The sequence below is a fragment of the Tursiops truncatus genome, chromosome 3 (genome assembly GCF_011762595.2).
Source record: "Tursiops truncatus isolate mTurTru1 chromosome 3, mTurTru1.mat.Y, whole genome shotgun sequence".
NCBI classification, from domain to species: domain Eukaryota; kingdom Metazoa; phylum Chordata; class Mammalia; order Artiodactyla; family Delphinidae; genus Tursiops; species Tursiops truncatus.
Window position 1 is genome coordinate 38120738 of NC_047036.1, and position 16832 is coordinate 38137569.

The 16832-nt window shown below is 37.5% G+C and overlaps 1 non-coding gene across 1 annotated transcript; it reads right to left on the minus strand.

Moving 5' to 3' along the window:
* Positions 1–15923: 15923 nt before the first annotated feature.
* LOC117312005 (small nucleolar RNA SNORD28) lies at positions 15924–15997 on the minus strand. Its single transcript, XR_004526184.1, has one exon. It is a non-coding gene; the product is annotated as a small nucleolar RNA SNORD28 (small nucleolar RNA).
* Between the last annotated feature and the right edge of the window lie 835 nt (positions 15998–16832).

Sequence of the window (16832 nt, forward strand, 5' to 3'; positions counted from 1 at the left end):
TACAATTAAATGCTGCTGCAGTGACACGATCCAACTGCACTCCTCACCATGTGTAAAGGAACAATCTTAGTCTCACTTTACTTCATTGCTGACTACCCTGGAGATGCTCCTCGACAGATCAAATCCCAGTTATTCTTTATCCTTGCCCTTGAATTCCAAAATGTAAATCAAATTCATGTATATTAACTGTCTCACCTACAGCTGCTTTGCAAGCACAGCATGGCTTGCTCGTAAGTACAGATTACAGGTACAAACACAACTGAAATCAGTATCAGTTATTTTTCTGAGGATATTAAGAACACTGAACAGGTGAACTGCTGCTGTGAGTATTTTTCTATGCTAGAATATATGCAGATATCACTGCTATCTTTCTTTTGTTTTATTCCTTACCAAGTAGGCTTGAAATGCAGGTTATTGTCATAGGATACTGGTTCATTTTTACAAGAGTTTCACCATAACATTAGATATTTACAGAACTTGAGGAATAGTGGTATATTAAGACATTTCCTCACAAGTATTGGCTGGTGCTAAACTTGACGGTAAACTGATATGTTAATAAAATGCGTGATCTGAAGAGTTTGCTAAACTTTAACAAAATATTTATGAAGAATAATACACAGAGATACATACTTTATGCTGCTTGTTTTACATAGATATAATGGACTGGGAAAATATTTAACAAGTATTAATATGTATAATATTTATAATAAGGCTAGAAGTGAAAAATTTTAGCATGCCAGACTTCCACCAAGGCTTTTATAATTCTTACTGAGAAAGGATGATGATAAACTTTCACAAATGTAATCACTTAATGTAATCCCTGAAACTAGACATTCTTGATCTATTCTACTAAGTTTTGCTGGCAGTATTATTTCTTATTATTATGGTTATTTTGTCTGCACATTATCAGTAAAGTGTAGAATCAGCTAAAAATGTTAACTATGATTTTTTTCAAGACTGTAGATCTTAGATTTATCAGTCTCATTAATCTCAATGTCAGCAGTCCATAACATTCTAGATTTTTTGTCTAAGTTTTCTAGTTAAATGTTTATTTATATATCCTGTGCTGCTGCACAGTCTTAATAATTAAAATTTTAATAATTAAAATTTTAACTGCCCTGAATAATGGTATTCTGAATAATAATATTAGAAATATTATTAAATATTCTAACTAAAATCCAATAAATATTCTAAAAAAATTAGAAATGTAACTGCCCTGAATAATGTTATTCCACACTGAGTTACCTTAATTTGACTATGCCATCACCCAACTGCTAGTTACATAGTTTGTTTCAATTTATTTATTTGTTTGTTTTTCTGTATTTGGAAACACTAAAATGATTAATTTCCAGCAAATAATTGTTTACAAGATTTGCAAATAACTGTTTCAAAGATTTATTTGAATTTAAAGTATATTTTTTAAAACAATCAACTTTGAGATATAATTTATATATAGTAAAGTGCACATTTTAATTATAAAGACCAATGAGTTTTGACAAATGTACACTTTTATATAACCACCAATACAGGTAATAGAAAATTTTCATCAGCTCAGAGACTTTCTTTGAGCTCCTTTGCAGCCAATCCCACCCTCCCCCCAACTTCCCATCCCAAGGCCACTTACAAGCTTTCTATCATCGTATATTAGTTTGGCCTGTTGTAGAACGAAGTATAAATTAATCATACAGTAGTTATTCTCCTGTCTGGCTTTTTTGGTTCAGTATAATATTTTTGAGATTTATCCATGTTGTCATCTGTCTTGGTAGTTTGTTCATCTTTATTGGTAGCTAGTATTCCGTTGTGTGAATTTGTTCATTCATTCATGTGTTGAAAGACATTTGGGTTGTTTCCAATTTGGGGAGATAATGAATAAAACTGCAATTAACATCTTGTACAAGTCTTTTGTGGACATAGATTTTTATTTCTCCAGGATAAATACTTATTCTGGAATTTATGGGGCGTAGGTATCTTTAATTTTATAACAAATTACTCAACCATTTTCCAGAGTAATTGTACCATTTTACATCCCAACTGGCAACGTATGAACCTTCCAGTTGCTCCACATTCTTAACAACATGTCACTTTTTCTAGTTCTTGTAGTATTACAGGACAGTGAGACCTCACAAATTTATGTCTTGGAGACCACAGGATTTCTGAGATCAGAAGACAACAAAAATAAGAGAGTTTTAAACTGTGAGATTGCAAGGTAATGCCATGTCTTTCGATTTCTGGATTTGATTACTCAGTAACATACTCATGTAAGAGAATTAACTGGAAAGAGCATTTTCTTTGCATCTGAGACTTCCTCAGACTCAAAGCCCTCGCATCAGCTCAGAGGTTCAAAAACGTTTGTCAGGGCTTCCCTGGTGGCGCAGTGGTTGAGAGTCCGCCTGCTGATGCAGGAGACTCGGGTTCATGCCCCGGTCTGGGAAGATCCCACATGCCGCGGATCGGCTGGGCCCGTGAGCCAATGGCCGCTGGGCCTGCGCGTCCGCGTGCGGAGCCTGTGCTCCGCAGCGGGAGAGGCCACAACAGTGAGAGGCCCGTGTACCGCAAAAAAAAAAAAAAAAAAATCTGCCAAAAACGTTCGGCAGGTGTCCCTTACTCAAAGCAAAGATTGTCCTTGTTCTGGAGGCTTGCTCCTCCATCTGTCTTGTCCCCAGCCTCAGCAACTGCACCAGGTAAAAGTGTTCTCTGTCTCTTGTTCAGCTGTGAAGAGTTTATCTCTCTGGACAGTTTAGTTCTAGATTTATTTGTACCAAATAGGATTTTCACAAAATGGTGGTTTTCAACAAACACATCAGTTTTCAGTTTATTGGGTAACTTGTGTCAGTAGGAGTGAAGGTCTTTCACGTTCTTTTACAACCTAACCATAAGGAGGGCTCTTACAAAAAAAAAAAAAAAAAAAATTATTTTTTTGCTAATTTGAATGATTTCCTAAGGATATATTCCCAGAAGAACATTATTAAGTCAAGAATAATAAATGTTTTTGTAACGATTTCCAAAAAGAATGATAATATGATGAGGGTACTATTTGTCAAAAGAAATCCTATGTTCCTTTTTCCACAAAGAGTGTTACTCCACAGAGTTGAAACAGAATTCATTGAATTTTATTGCATTTGTTCTGTTACAATATTTGTATATTGTTTTCAAACTTATTTGCATGATATACTCTCCCCTTACCCACTGATCGTTTATTCAACACTCATTTTTTTCCAAGAGCAATCTTACGACCTTTCCCCACTTTTGCAAGCAAAATGAACTAAATGAGAATAATTGCTAGTGGGTATGTGGTTTCTTTTTGGAGTAATTAAAAGTTTCTAAACTTGATTGTGGTGATGTTTGTACAACTCTGAATATAATAAAAATCATTGAATTATATGTTTTAAATAGATGAATTATATGGTATGTGAATGTTATCACAATAAATCTATTACCTAAAAAATGAACTAAGGGAAGGAAATGTGAATGTCAGTAAAGCTTCTATGTCTCCAACAACTGAATTCTCACCCAACTGAAAACCAAAATCAATTTTATGGGGCAACTTCCTAGCACATTGAAAAAAGAAAGAAAATAATCGGATCTATCAGAACATCATCACAATAAACACAGTAGAATGTACTAAATTTTTGTTTGATGCCAGGTACGGAGCTAAATATTTTAAATGAATTCTCTCATTTAATCTTTATATCAACTCTAGGAAGTTACTATTATTTATGATACTTTTTGTAGGTGAGAAAACTGATATTTAGATCAAAAAATGTAACTGAAAGAGCTAGAGCTCAAATCCTAGGTTTGTCTGATTTAATTGTTTTAATCTATTGCTTCCCAACATTAGAGCATAAGATTCCACTGCTGTTGGCCAAAAAATCTGCACATGCAGAGACCCACACTCAGAGTCACTCAAAGTCCAAAAAAGTAGTATGGACACATCACAGCCTACTCTGCTGAAAACCCAGATCCAGGAATCCTAAAAGCCTAAATTGAGAAATCCTAAATTCTTCGCAGATTAACTGGAAAGCAGGGGGTGCCGAGAGATCTTACACTTAACAGGTATGCTCCTGTTCAACATCAGTTTAAAACCTCATCGATCCTGTGTCCAGCCACAATAACAATACTTTAGGTTCTATGACACTTCATAGTCAATGAAGAGATATGGTAATGGTTAAGATAACTTACGACCAGCCTTTTGAGAATTACTGAATATAAGTTTTGCAAGAAATCTTTGAAATTTTATTTTATAGGTAAGGATACAATTCCCAGAGGAGCTAAGGCAATTTTCCAAGGTAAAGCAACTTTTTGGAAAGAAAATCAGGGAACTATCTCAGGTGTTTTGAGCCAGGGTCCAAGAATTCTTTTACCACATTGTATTGGTTATTACTGATTAATAAGTATTAGTTCCCTTTTTTCTCTCCAGTCCTTTGTGAATGCCCAAACGCTGGGCCAATAATCATTTGCAATACTGCTTCCATGGTCTCTAGTATAGTCTACTCTCTGACTGCAAACTCTGGAAATAAACTTGGCATTATCCCAGACTCTGCTCCTGCCAAGTCCAGTTTCATCAGAGAGTAATAAAGAACAACAATACACATTTTTACTTTAATGTTCAAAGAACACTTCTGGATCATTGAATTTTGGACAGCATTTTATCTGTGGGATGCAAATTATTCTAATTACAACAAGTTTACCTTATAAAAAAGAACACCTGCTTTTTCAGGGCAACATCCCCTAAACAATATTGAAACGAATAAAATTAAATTTTGCTTGCACTTAATAGTAGTTAGGAAAGGATGCAAAAGAAGCAAGGAATTATATTTGCCGCTAGGGAAAGCACTGGATGGTTAGAGAACTTTATGGAAGGAACATTTTAGAATTTTATACTGTGTGCCTTTGTACCATGTGCATTCAATCAAAAAAAAAAAGAAATAATAGCATGTAAAAATTCTTCAGTGTTGACATTCTAACAATGAACTTCTCCTTTTAGAAATAAAATTAAACCGTCAGTAACTGAGGTTTGCATATTTATACATAGTAAGTTTTCCAGCTAACTAAAGCTTTCAGCTCCAAGGTGCATCACTGAGTATATTTCACTATTTCCTTCTATAAGTATAAATTCTGTATAAGGCTGCTGTGTTTGCCAGGCATGGGACTAACCCTGTGATACAACAGAGAACATGGTCCCTGCCCTTATGGTGTTTTTATAGTGTTAGAAGGATCATTACTAAAGACATCTCATTTTTGCCTCTTTAAACCAAGGGTAATCTATGCACATCCGTGTAGTCTTAATGACTTTTGATGAACATCCATGATTGAAATAAAGCACTAGGACTGTATTTTAGACTTTGTGTCTCTTCCTTCTTAAATAGAAGGCTGTCAACCTCTATGGCACTGAAGGTGTCCAAATTTACCAAATTTCTAGTATTTTTCATTTTTATAGTTTTTAATCTTCGATGAGAGGTGAAACCAGATAAGTAGACTTGTCAAAAATTGTATGCTCAGTAAATGAGACTCTGAAATATGTCCCTGTAAAGTACCTGGCCACTTAAGGGGACTCTAGGACACTTCTTCAGTGATTTTAGGAGAACCTTGGGTTCATGTATTTGCTAAAAGTTAGAGCTCCCCGTAAATGATATTACCAACTGTTAACTCCATTCTCTTTGTGAGGTTAGCAGAAGGGAAAATTGGTAACTGGGCCGCTTTGACTGCCATAACAAAATACCATAGACCGGGTGGCTAAAACAACAGAAATTTATTTTCTCACAGTTCCAGCAGGGTTAATTTCTAGTGAGAACTTTCTTCGTGGCTTGCAGATGGCCACCTTCTAGCTGTGTCCTCACATGGCAGAGAAAGAACAAGCTCTCTGGTGTCTCCTCTTATAATAAATCATCTTTATTTTTCATATCATTTATTTGTGTATAATTTATTTTATTATATTATTAATTAATCATATTACTATTATTATATTAGATAGTGATGTGTATGGAAATTCTCCTGAGACATCTATTTTAGTGTTATTTGGTTGAGTATCAATTTGTAGTTCAACTCAGAAATAGCATCTATTCTTTGAATATCTCAAAAGAGGATATCAAAGTAGTATGGCCTGTCGTTAATTTGTAGACTCAAGGCTTTTGGTTTTCATTATATATTTTGTTAACGCTATAGACCATCTGTAAGTTCAGAAATAACCTTTACTATTATCAAACACGTATGTCTCTCAAGGTCAGAGTAAAAGCTTTGTTAAACATTTTTGTTGTGCGATTGATATTACTGCTTGATGAGGGGAATGAAAGAGCAAACTTCACTGATCAAATTCGTTTTTCAGTACAGTCTCCAAGTAAGAATGAGGCTTGGTTACTAAAAAGCTTTCCTCTGGGGTTTTCTTTAAAGGGTTATAATGTTAATTTTCAATGACTGTCCTTAATACAGTAGTTGTGAAACCGATCAAGTGTAATGATCCTTTATCTGGAAATTTCTCAGACTTCATCTAATGGATCTTTAAATTGTTTGTACAGATCATGGGTCAGTGAATTAAGCTAGTGGCTTTGTTCTTGGTAGTGGTGTTAAATGGGACGATACAATAAACAGAAAACACTATGGCTTTTCTTCATAGGAAAGTAAATATACGTTATGAATATTTTTCATTTATACATTACAGTGAAACCACTAGTCCCTTCCTTGCAGCATGACTATGAAATACTTGTCTTCAATCAACAGACAGCTGGGTGTGCAACGTTTGCTAAACTAGCTGAGTACTTACACTTACAGTACTTCCTAAACTGTAATGTGTAAATGACCAGTTGAGCATAATGTTAAACTGCTCTTTCTAACTTTTAGGTCCCTTAGGTGTAGGGTGGTCCAGTAGGTGTTGCCTGAAAATTCTGCAGTTCTAGGAGTGATACTAATGTTGCTGGCCCAGACCATACTTTGAAGAACAAGGCTCCAAAAGGCTCAAGGCACAGTCATTTCTCTTAAAAACTTACAAAATGTGAACTGATAAAAATAACATTACTATCCTACTCTCTATGGGGGCTTTGAGGATTGATGAGATTACGTATGTCAAGCAACTGGCACAAGATAGTTCAAAAATGATAAAACCTGTTAGTTGACTAAATAAGAGACATTGTCTATTATGCTTAATTTTACATAGCTTTATTTACCTAAGGCAGAGAATTTGGAGGACTTGTTATGTCAGCATGGGCATGTTGACGTAAGTTTGTGAGAACCAGTAAACTCTAGAGATGTGGGACTTGATTTCCAAAGTGGGAGTAAACTCATCAGTGGCTTCCAGTCACAGTGATGACAAAGTAAAAGCAGTCATTTCATCTGGTAAAATTAAACTTTTGGAAACAAGTGTGGATGTTTTTGCAGTAATATAGATGTGACTTGATGAGGGCATGTGGGTAATGGTGGAAGTAATGAAAAGGGTGGAAGAGAGACCAGTGTTTATTGATTGCCTACTCTCAGTCAGGTAGCGTGCTTTCTGTTACACTGGTTGCATGTCAGAACCATCTGGGAGACTTTCAAATGTGTGCACACAGCCAGGTCTCACTCCCAGACCTTACCAGAATCTCTGTGGGACGGTCCAAGCAAATCTTTTTAAATGCTCTTCAAAACCTTCTCCTCTGTTATGGCCGCTGCACCACTGCCTGGAAGTCTTCCTCTCCGCAGAACTCCCACAGGGAGACCTCCACTCCTTCCCTTCCCCACTTCTCCTCCAGCCTTGCCACCTTCACATAACATCCCCCAGGGAAGAGATAAGTAGTTATGGCAGACATCTGTACTCTGCTCCTCTGACAGCCTTCTGTTTTACTCTCAAAAGTCTAGATTTAAAGTAAAAAACGTTTGAAAGTTAACTGTTTTTTCTCTTTACCTCTCTGCTCTACCTAATAACTCTAAGGCAAAGTAGATGCCTCTGTTTATGAAGGGAATCCTCAGGAAGCGCAGACGAGAAAGAGATGCACACAGTTCAATACTGCACGATCCTTCATCACTACAATAAATGGCCTGAGCCGGGGTATGATTCCAGGTCTAAGTCCCGAGCACATATCGTTCCTTCTCTGCCTTGCTGCCAAGCATTGCAAGCTCTCCAGGAAAAAGCAATTAAATGAATAATGACTTTTGCTCTTCCTTTTCTAAGTCAGGAAAGAAGTAAAAGTCATTATTTCATCTCACCAGAAGAGTACCCTGAAATATTTAGATATATAGTGCAGTAATTGTAGCAACATCTTTATCTTGAGCTACGAGGCTCTCACCACAGATCCCATTTTCATCACACATCTCTAACTCCTCACTTCATATTTTTGGCCCAACTCAGATTTTAAAAATCGAACATCATCCTTTCTTATCGATCTTTCTCTCCCACTTCTGCCTTTTCAAAGGTTCTCTAATACTTCTTACCTGTCTTGACTGGATTAAATCTCTCTTCTGTCAGAGCACCATTTGTAAAGTTTTAGCTTCCCTGAAAAGAAGAATTGAGTTGACCCATTTAAAAACTTGTATGTATTAATAATCCCATCACAATTCTGAATCCCTTTTCAAAACTGGCATTTCCTCAATATGTGCATTTTCTTAATGTATGTATGTTCTTTTAAAGTTTTAAATGCATATAGTATTGCATCGCCCTCTGTTCTTTTCTCTGGAACTTCTCTAAAATACATCTGTTATGATTTCCTGGAAACAGTGATTCTCAAGCCCCACTTACACATTAGAATCTCTTGAAGGCTTTAAAAAATATTGTTGCTTGAGCCCAATTAAGTCAGAATCTTTGGGGTGGTATCAAGGTGTGAGTTCATTTTGGGGTTTTTTTGTTTGTTTGTTTTTGTTTTTGCGGTACATGGGCCTCTCACTGTTGTGGCCTCTCCCATTGCAGAGCACAGACTCTGGACGCACAGGCTCAGCGGCCATGGCTCACGGGCCCAGCCGCTCCGCCGCATGTGGGATCCTCCCAGACCGGGGCACGAACCCATGTCCCCTGCATCGGCAGGTGGACTCTCAACCACTGCGCCACCAGGGAAGCCCGTGAGTTCATTTTTTAAATGTCAGAATTGAGAATTGCTACTTTAGGTCATGCATTGCTTTGAAGATGTCCCTTCTCTTTTCCTTGAAAATGACCACAACAACACAACAACCCTAGTGCATGGGTTCAGCGGGAGGAAACCTAGCAAGGCTTGGAGGCCTAGTAACTGGAGGGCTCCCAAGAGACAAATTTGGAAGTCACAAAATAGGAAGACATAACTCAACCAAGGATATTGAATCAGTTACTAGGTACTGTATTTATAGTCCTTGCTTCAGCTAAATCTCCTATGCCTGTAGGAAGTACCTCTTGCTCAAAATCAATGTTTTAGATGATGGAAAATCAATGACTTGTGTTTCTCTGGTCTGCATGGAAGGCTATGGGGAGAAGAGCAGAGTCAGGCATGCCTTAATTGTCTTCTCACTCTGTCACCCATATGAACCCTAAATTTTGCAGGATAAACATGTTCTTTACAGATTTATCAATAAAGGGCCCAGAATGTCTAGCTAAACCCCTGCCACAGGGACCCCTGGTACAGAAGGAGCATTGTAGGCTAGTCTGTGGTTCTGAACTTGAGACTAGGCACCAGGCGCCTTACTCATCATAATATTGCTCTTTATTTTGAACACATCAGTAAGCAATCTGGACCTCAGTTTCCTTACTGTCAAAAGGGTATAAGATCGGGACTTCCCTGGTGGCACAGTGGTTAAGAATCCGCCTGCCACTGCAGGGGACATGGGTTCGAGCCCTGGTCCGGGAAGATCCCACATGCCACAGAGCAACTAAGCCCGTGCGCCACAACTACTGAGCCTGTGCTCTAGAGCCCACGAGCCACAACTACTGAGCCCACAGACCACAACTACTGAAGCCCATGTGCCTAGAGCCCATGCCCCGCAAAAAGAGAAGCCACTGCAATGAGAAGCCCGCGCACCGGAAGGAAGAGTAGCCCCCGCTTGAACCAACTAGAGAAAGCCCGCGTGCAGCAACCAAGACCCAAAGTTGCCATAAATAAATAAATAAATAAATTTGAAAGAAAGGGTATGAGATCAAGTGCCGTACGTACCTCAGAGGGTTTTGTAAAGTGAGACAATCATAGCTGTAAGTGCTTGAAAAAGTACAACGCACAATTCAAACAAAACATGATTTTTATTACTGTGATTATTTATGAATGATGAATTTAGTCCATGTTCTTCTATCTTCTGGCCAACTTTTGTGATAGAATGAAGTTTAAGAAGTACAAACAAGAGGAAAAACAGCCTCACTGCAGTACATTTAATGATATGAACACAATGAAAACTAAAGAATTCTTAAAAGAGAAGAAGAGGAAAACATCCTGGGTATTTGTGATGACAATGAAAATGTGAGGGGAAGGAGGGGAAGCAGTGTGCATATGTTAATCCCAAACTCCTCACTCTTTTTAATTTTGCTGTTTTATAATGTATACCTTCTGCTGAAACATACTTGCTCTCCCTTTAGCAACCCAAGCATTGTTTAGGGCAGAAATGGCTGACTTTTCATTTAAGTTGACTTCTCGAAACTCCAGAAGGAACTTTTGTTTCTCCCTAAGCCAAAGTAAAAATTCAGCCTTTATCCTTATTACATTCTTCAGGGAAATGTCAGCTCCTCAGTACAGCCCCTGGGACACTGCTGCAAGGCCGTTTGGCTGCTCTAGAGAAAAAGATCTCAAACTTCCCTCGAGATGCCACCAGAACTGCTCATTTCAGATACTTATACACAGAATGTTTCATTCCCAAAATAATTTTTCAGAGACATGTTTTCCAAAGAGATTGTTAATATTAAAATTCTATATCAGAAATTACTTACTAATAAGGAGGTTAACCTCATAACAAACCAGGAAGGTTGTAAAACGTTTTATGAATACCTAAGGCTTCTGCCACAAACAAGAAAATGGTAATACACAAGAGAAAATGTATTCCATCAGGAAGAATTGTGTTCCATTTAATTCCTCCCATGGTTACTCCTCTATTCTGTTTTCCCTTAACATTTATGAAATTAGTCAATGCTATATTATTTTACTTTTATGATTACCTTTGGAAGAGTGTTTATTAAAAAATCCATGAAAACTTTTCCTCAAAGGCAAAATTGCACATTATTCAGTATGCAGTTAACACTTGATAAATACTTTAAAATTATGTACTACTTTGAATCACATGATATTACCATTTTCATGAGTCAAGTGTAATTTATTTTGTTTGTTTGTTTGTTTTTTGCGGTACGCGGGCCTCTCACTGTTGTGGCCTCTCTCGTTGCGGAGCACAGGCTCCGGACGCGCAGGGTCAGCGGCCATGGCTCACGGGCCCAGCCGCTCCGCGGCATGTGGGATCTTCCCGGACCAGGGCACGAACCCGTGTCCCCTGCATCGGCAGGCGAACTCTCAACCACTGCACCACCAGGGAAGCCCCGAGTCAAATGTAATTTTATATCAGCAATCTCATATGCCTGATTTCATACAGACTAACTCTTGTCAATCACTTTTTCAAATATTAGGTTGTTTGTATTTCATTTGTAAATATCTAAGATTTTCCCATCCATGTCAGAAAAGGTTAGATAAGTTTTTTTTTTCCTATTTAATGTAGATATTTACACTTTACGGCAATTGAATAATATTTCTTCATTCTATGATGGTTTCAAGTCTCTAAAAATATCTTTCTTTCTTTCTGGCTACGTTGGGTCTTTGCTGCTGCGCACAGGTTTTCTCTAGTTGTGGCGAGCGGGGGCTACTCTTCATTGCGGTGCGCGGGCTTCTCATCACAGTGGCTTCTCTTGCTGCGGAACACAGGCTGTAGGTGTGTGGGCTTCAGTAGTTGTGGCACGCAGGCTCAGTAGTTGTGGCTGGCGGGCTCTAGAGTGCAGGCTCAGTAGTTGTGGCTCACAGGCTTAGTTGCTTCGTGGCATGTGAGATCTTCCCGGACCAGGGCTCAAACCTGTGTCCCCTGTATTGGCAGGTGGATTCTTAACCACTGTGCCACCAGGGAAGTCCCAAATATTTTTCTTTATAAGTCTTAACATTCTTTTTTTGTTTTTGGAGGCTTTGGGGTTTCATTTTGGAGACAATATCCAGCTGCTGAAGACTTTTGAGCCCAAGAGTGATATAACAAAAACCATATTTTAGGAAGAATAATCTAGCAATGGTAAATTGGTAGGGAAGGGATGGTATGCAGATAGGTCAGAAAGAAAACTACTACAATTGTCCTATGCTCCTGAGCCCAGTAAGTTTTTTAATTTAATTTTTATTTTATATTAAAGTATAGTTGATTTACAATGTTGTGTTAGTTTCAGGTGTATAGCAAAGTGATTCAGTTATACATATACTTATGTCCATTCTTTTTGAGATTCTTTTCCTATATAGGCTATTACAGAATACTGAGTAGAGTTCCCTGTGCTGTACAGTAGGTCCTTGTTGACTATCTATTTTTTATATAGCAGTGTGCATATGTTAATCCCAAACTCCTAACTTATCCCTCCCTGCCACCTTTCCCCTTTGGTAACCATAAGTTTGTTTTTGAAGTCTGTGAGTCTGTTTCTATTTTCTAAATAAGTTCATTGGTATCATTTGTTTTTGATTTCACATATAAGTGATATCGTATGATATTTGTCTGACTTACTTCACTTAGTCTGATAATCTCTAGGTCCATCGATGTTGCTGCAAATGGCATTATTTCATTCTTTTTTATAGCTGAGTAATAGTCCATTGTATATATGTACCTCATCTTCTTTATTCATTCCTCTCTATGGGCATTTAGGCTGCTTCCATGTCTTGGCTACTGTAAATAGTGCTGCAATGAACATTGGGGGGAAGGCTTAGCGTTCTTATCCCTAATTTTTTATTTTAAGTACATTCCCTTGATATCTTGTAGACAGTTATGTTGAACCAGAATGTTTCAGCTTCATTTTTTCTTGGGCTCAATATGTTATCTCTATACATAATTCACATGTTAGCTAACAGCATTCTTATTTCTTTAACACCGTTTTCAAATTGTGTTTATCCAAACTTGAAAAGGCACATCCCTAAATTTCCACTGCAACAGATACTCAGGCAAGTTTTTTCTTACCATTTCAGTTACTCAGTCCTACTCTTCACTTGCCCTTCCTCCCAATAGAAAAACAATGTTTAAAATTTTATTTCACAGTAAGAAATATGGATTTCCCTTCTAAGTTACTACTAGAAATCACAAACGTTAATAATATCTAACAAAGACATACTTAAGGTGATTGCACGTCGTTCAACGCTGGTTTAATTCAACTTTCATGACTTTCTTCCCACCACCACACCAACAGAACCTCCACAAATATTAAATAGCAAAACATTATAAAGACTGCATACTCAAATTGTCACTGCCTTTTCCATTCTATTTTCTAGCATGTAGTTCACATTTTAGGATCATTTGTTGACCAAACCTTGTACACAGCAATGCTTCCAAAATACTGATATCCCAGAGAACCCATATTTCCCAGAGAATAATTGTAGTTGTTTCCCTTTATGTTTAATAAGATTCTTTGTCAATATGATGAGTCCACTCTTCCCCATCCCAATTTTCTACCCCTTAATTTTAGTTTATGTACATTTAGAGGTTGTTTTGCTTATTCTCTGTACCCTTCTCTAGGGCAAATGCTTTTTCCCTTCCCTAGGAGTTTTATGTTGACTTTTTCTAGTAGCTGTGTAAACACTTTCACGTGCCAATTCAGCATTGTTCTAGTTCCAATTTCAGCCGTCCTTTGAAGATGTTTGTCTACAGATCTAACCATTTCTTTCTTGCATAGAAGAATCACCCTTGATGTCTCTTTGCATGTATTTATTTTCCATGGGAGGAGGTGGGGGAGAGTAAATGTGAATGTAGTTTGAATAAGGAAGAGGGAGGAATGGAGGGTTGGGAAGGGGAGGACAGGAAGGAAGGATGTGGAAGAGGAGAGCAGAACAAAGCTGGGGAGTTCATTGCTTCCTCTGAGTCTATTCCTTGCTAGAAGGACCCGCTTTCCAAAGGTTCTTAAGACTGAGGGAAGGAAAGACATGAGAAGAAGCACAAGAAAGTGGTGACTGCAGTATCAGTGTTAGTCTGACAAAGAACTATGTAAAGAGGGTAATCAAAGAAGGACCAGATGTTATGTGCTCATTTCTTCACACTTTTAGACGGTTCCTCCTCTCCCTCTCCCACCCGTGGCCCAGCTCCGGCTCACGCGAATACCCTGGGTCATATCTGATCAGTTGTTAGAACTTGTCTCCAATGTGTTTATTTTCTCTCTCCTTTATATTGAAATTCAAAACCAAACTCTAAAACAATCTTAAACTGATTTTTCCTAGTCATTAATCCATGTCTTCATAGCATAATTTTGAATAACAACGACATAAATTCACACTGTTTTTCTCTTGAATTGTTAAAATAAAGCTGGTTATCAATGGATATAGCTATTTTCAGAAGCTATTAACAGGAAAATTCAAGCAGAGTTGGTTCTGTAGATGTGAAAGGTAAAATCTGTCTGGGACTGAAGGACTGAAAATCAGCTTGGACTGAAAAAGAAAAAAGTAGTCCTGCCGTTAATCATGCTGGGAGGACAGACACAGATAAAACCAGCTGCAAACTTAACAGGAAACACTGTTTCTTCCAAGGTCATGCAGCTATAAAATGCCATCATGAACCCCCCTCTTTGTGTGACCACTGCTTTGTTACTAATGATGCCTCCAGCCCTGCTTTTCTATCCTCACCCATCTATTACTGGAGATACTCAGTTACTAAACCATCCCTGCCTCAGGATAGCACCCAGTTCCTATTTTATCCCTGCTTCTCCTAATCCTGCTGCAGAAACAGCATCCAACCCAGAACTGGTCTCCCTTCCCTGAGAGCTGCCTCAGAATCCCTTCAGCAGGAACCCAAACCTTGCAAAGATGGCGCCCTCTTCCCCCTCTGGAGAGCACCATTCATGTTTCCTCTGCAGTGCGCTCCCATGCTTGCAAGTCAATAAATAAGAGTTTGTCAAACTACAGGTTTGAGTGTGGTAGACTGGATGGTTGAGCCTCAACAGATGTCAAGTAGAAGTTGGAGAGTTTGAATGATTTTCTTGGATATTTGGAGTTTTAAAAAAAGATTTCCCAAATGCCAGCTGTTGTTTTGGTGATATATAAATTATAAGAAAAAATGTCTTTTAAAAAAATCGAAATCCTTTGAGACATAATGAAATAAGTATCTGAGTGAGGTTTCATGACTTCATCTAAAGCTGAAAATTTTCAATAATAAAAATTCTTTCAATGATAAGAGACATTACTTTTCTAAAAGACATGACAGTTTTGCTAAGAAGAAATAAATTTCCATCAAGTGTTTAAGTTTTAACAAGTTGAATGATCTCTGGGGTTTCTCTTCTGTATCAAAGCTTGAATCTCCTTGGCAAGTACCCAATACAAACATTTATTTGCCTTCACTCTTCAAACAGGTACTGTATTGCGTATACACCAGTAGTATTTGATTCAGAAGAGTACTACACGTATGGCCTATTTCTGACATATCTACTTCAGTTCTATGCATTGCAGCTTCAAAATTCATTTTATATCTGATGGGAAAATCCTTTCCGACCATCCTCATCTTTTTTCAAAATAGTCTAAATTGTTTAGACTGTTTATTCTGCCAAATACATTTTGTTAAAATGTGGTTCAATTCTAAAAGAAAATTATATTAAATGCTCCCCATGGTAACTTTATTAAAAATAACATTAAACTTCTAAATTAATTCTGAAACAGTTGAATTTATAGTCTCAGGACTTAGCATGCTTGTGTTTTTCAAATATTATTTTGTTTCTCAGTAAAGTTCCTTTTATAGATGTGTACCTAATAGTTTTACTATTTTAAATACAAGGTTTATTGTTTTTCTTTCTTTTTAAAATTTTTTTCATTAACAGAAACTGCCTTTAGAACTCTAACATGCTATTAACTGTGGTACCTCACAGATGATAAAAATGTCAATCAAATTATCCAACTCATTATTTTTCTTTAATAAAGATAATACTCATGACAGGAAAAGTTATAAAATGCAAAAAAATACATAGACCATCATACTCCTAATAGGCCATGGTATTATCTTATTATCTAAACATATTAGCAATTATATCTCAGCTTGTTAAAAAAGTTCTCCCTTCTATTCTTGTCCCATGTTGTGGTAGGCAGGATAATGGCCTCTCAAAGATGTTCATGTCCTAGTCTCTGGAACCTGTGAATATGCAAAAGGAAACTCAGGTTTCAAATGGAATTAAGGTTGCTATTCAGCGGGCCTTAAAATAGGGAAATTGTCTGGATGGCCCCAGTCTAATCACAGGAGTCCTTAAAAGCAGAGAATCTTTCTCGGCTTCAGTCTGAGAAGGATGTGAAGACAGAAGAAGGTCAGAGAAATGAGACATTAGAAGGGCCGGGCACTGCCTGCTTTGAGCCAGGGAATATGAGTGGCTTCTGAAAGCAGGGAAAGTCTCCGCCACAGCCTCCAGAAAGGACTGCAGCCCTGCCGACCCCTGGATGTTTTCTCAGATCCGTGTCAGACTTGTGATCTACATAACTGTGAGATAATAAATTTATGTGTTTTATGCCACTAAGTTTGTGATAATTTTTTACAGCAACAATTGAGACTAACACAGGTCTTTACATTGATCTGAACAGTACTGAATAATAATGTCAAATCTGGGGTGGAGAAAGAGACATTTAGGTCCAAAAAAACAAATGAGGCTGCCTTCCCTCAGCAACAAACGATACAAGAATTCTCCCCCACTTCATTAAATTTCTAATCTAGTTTTATTGATCTGATTTCTAATGATATATTTTAAC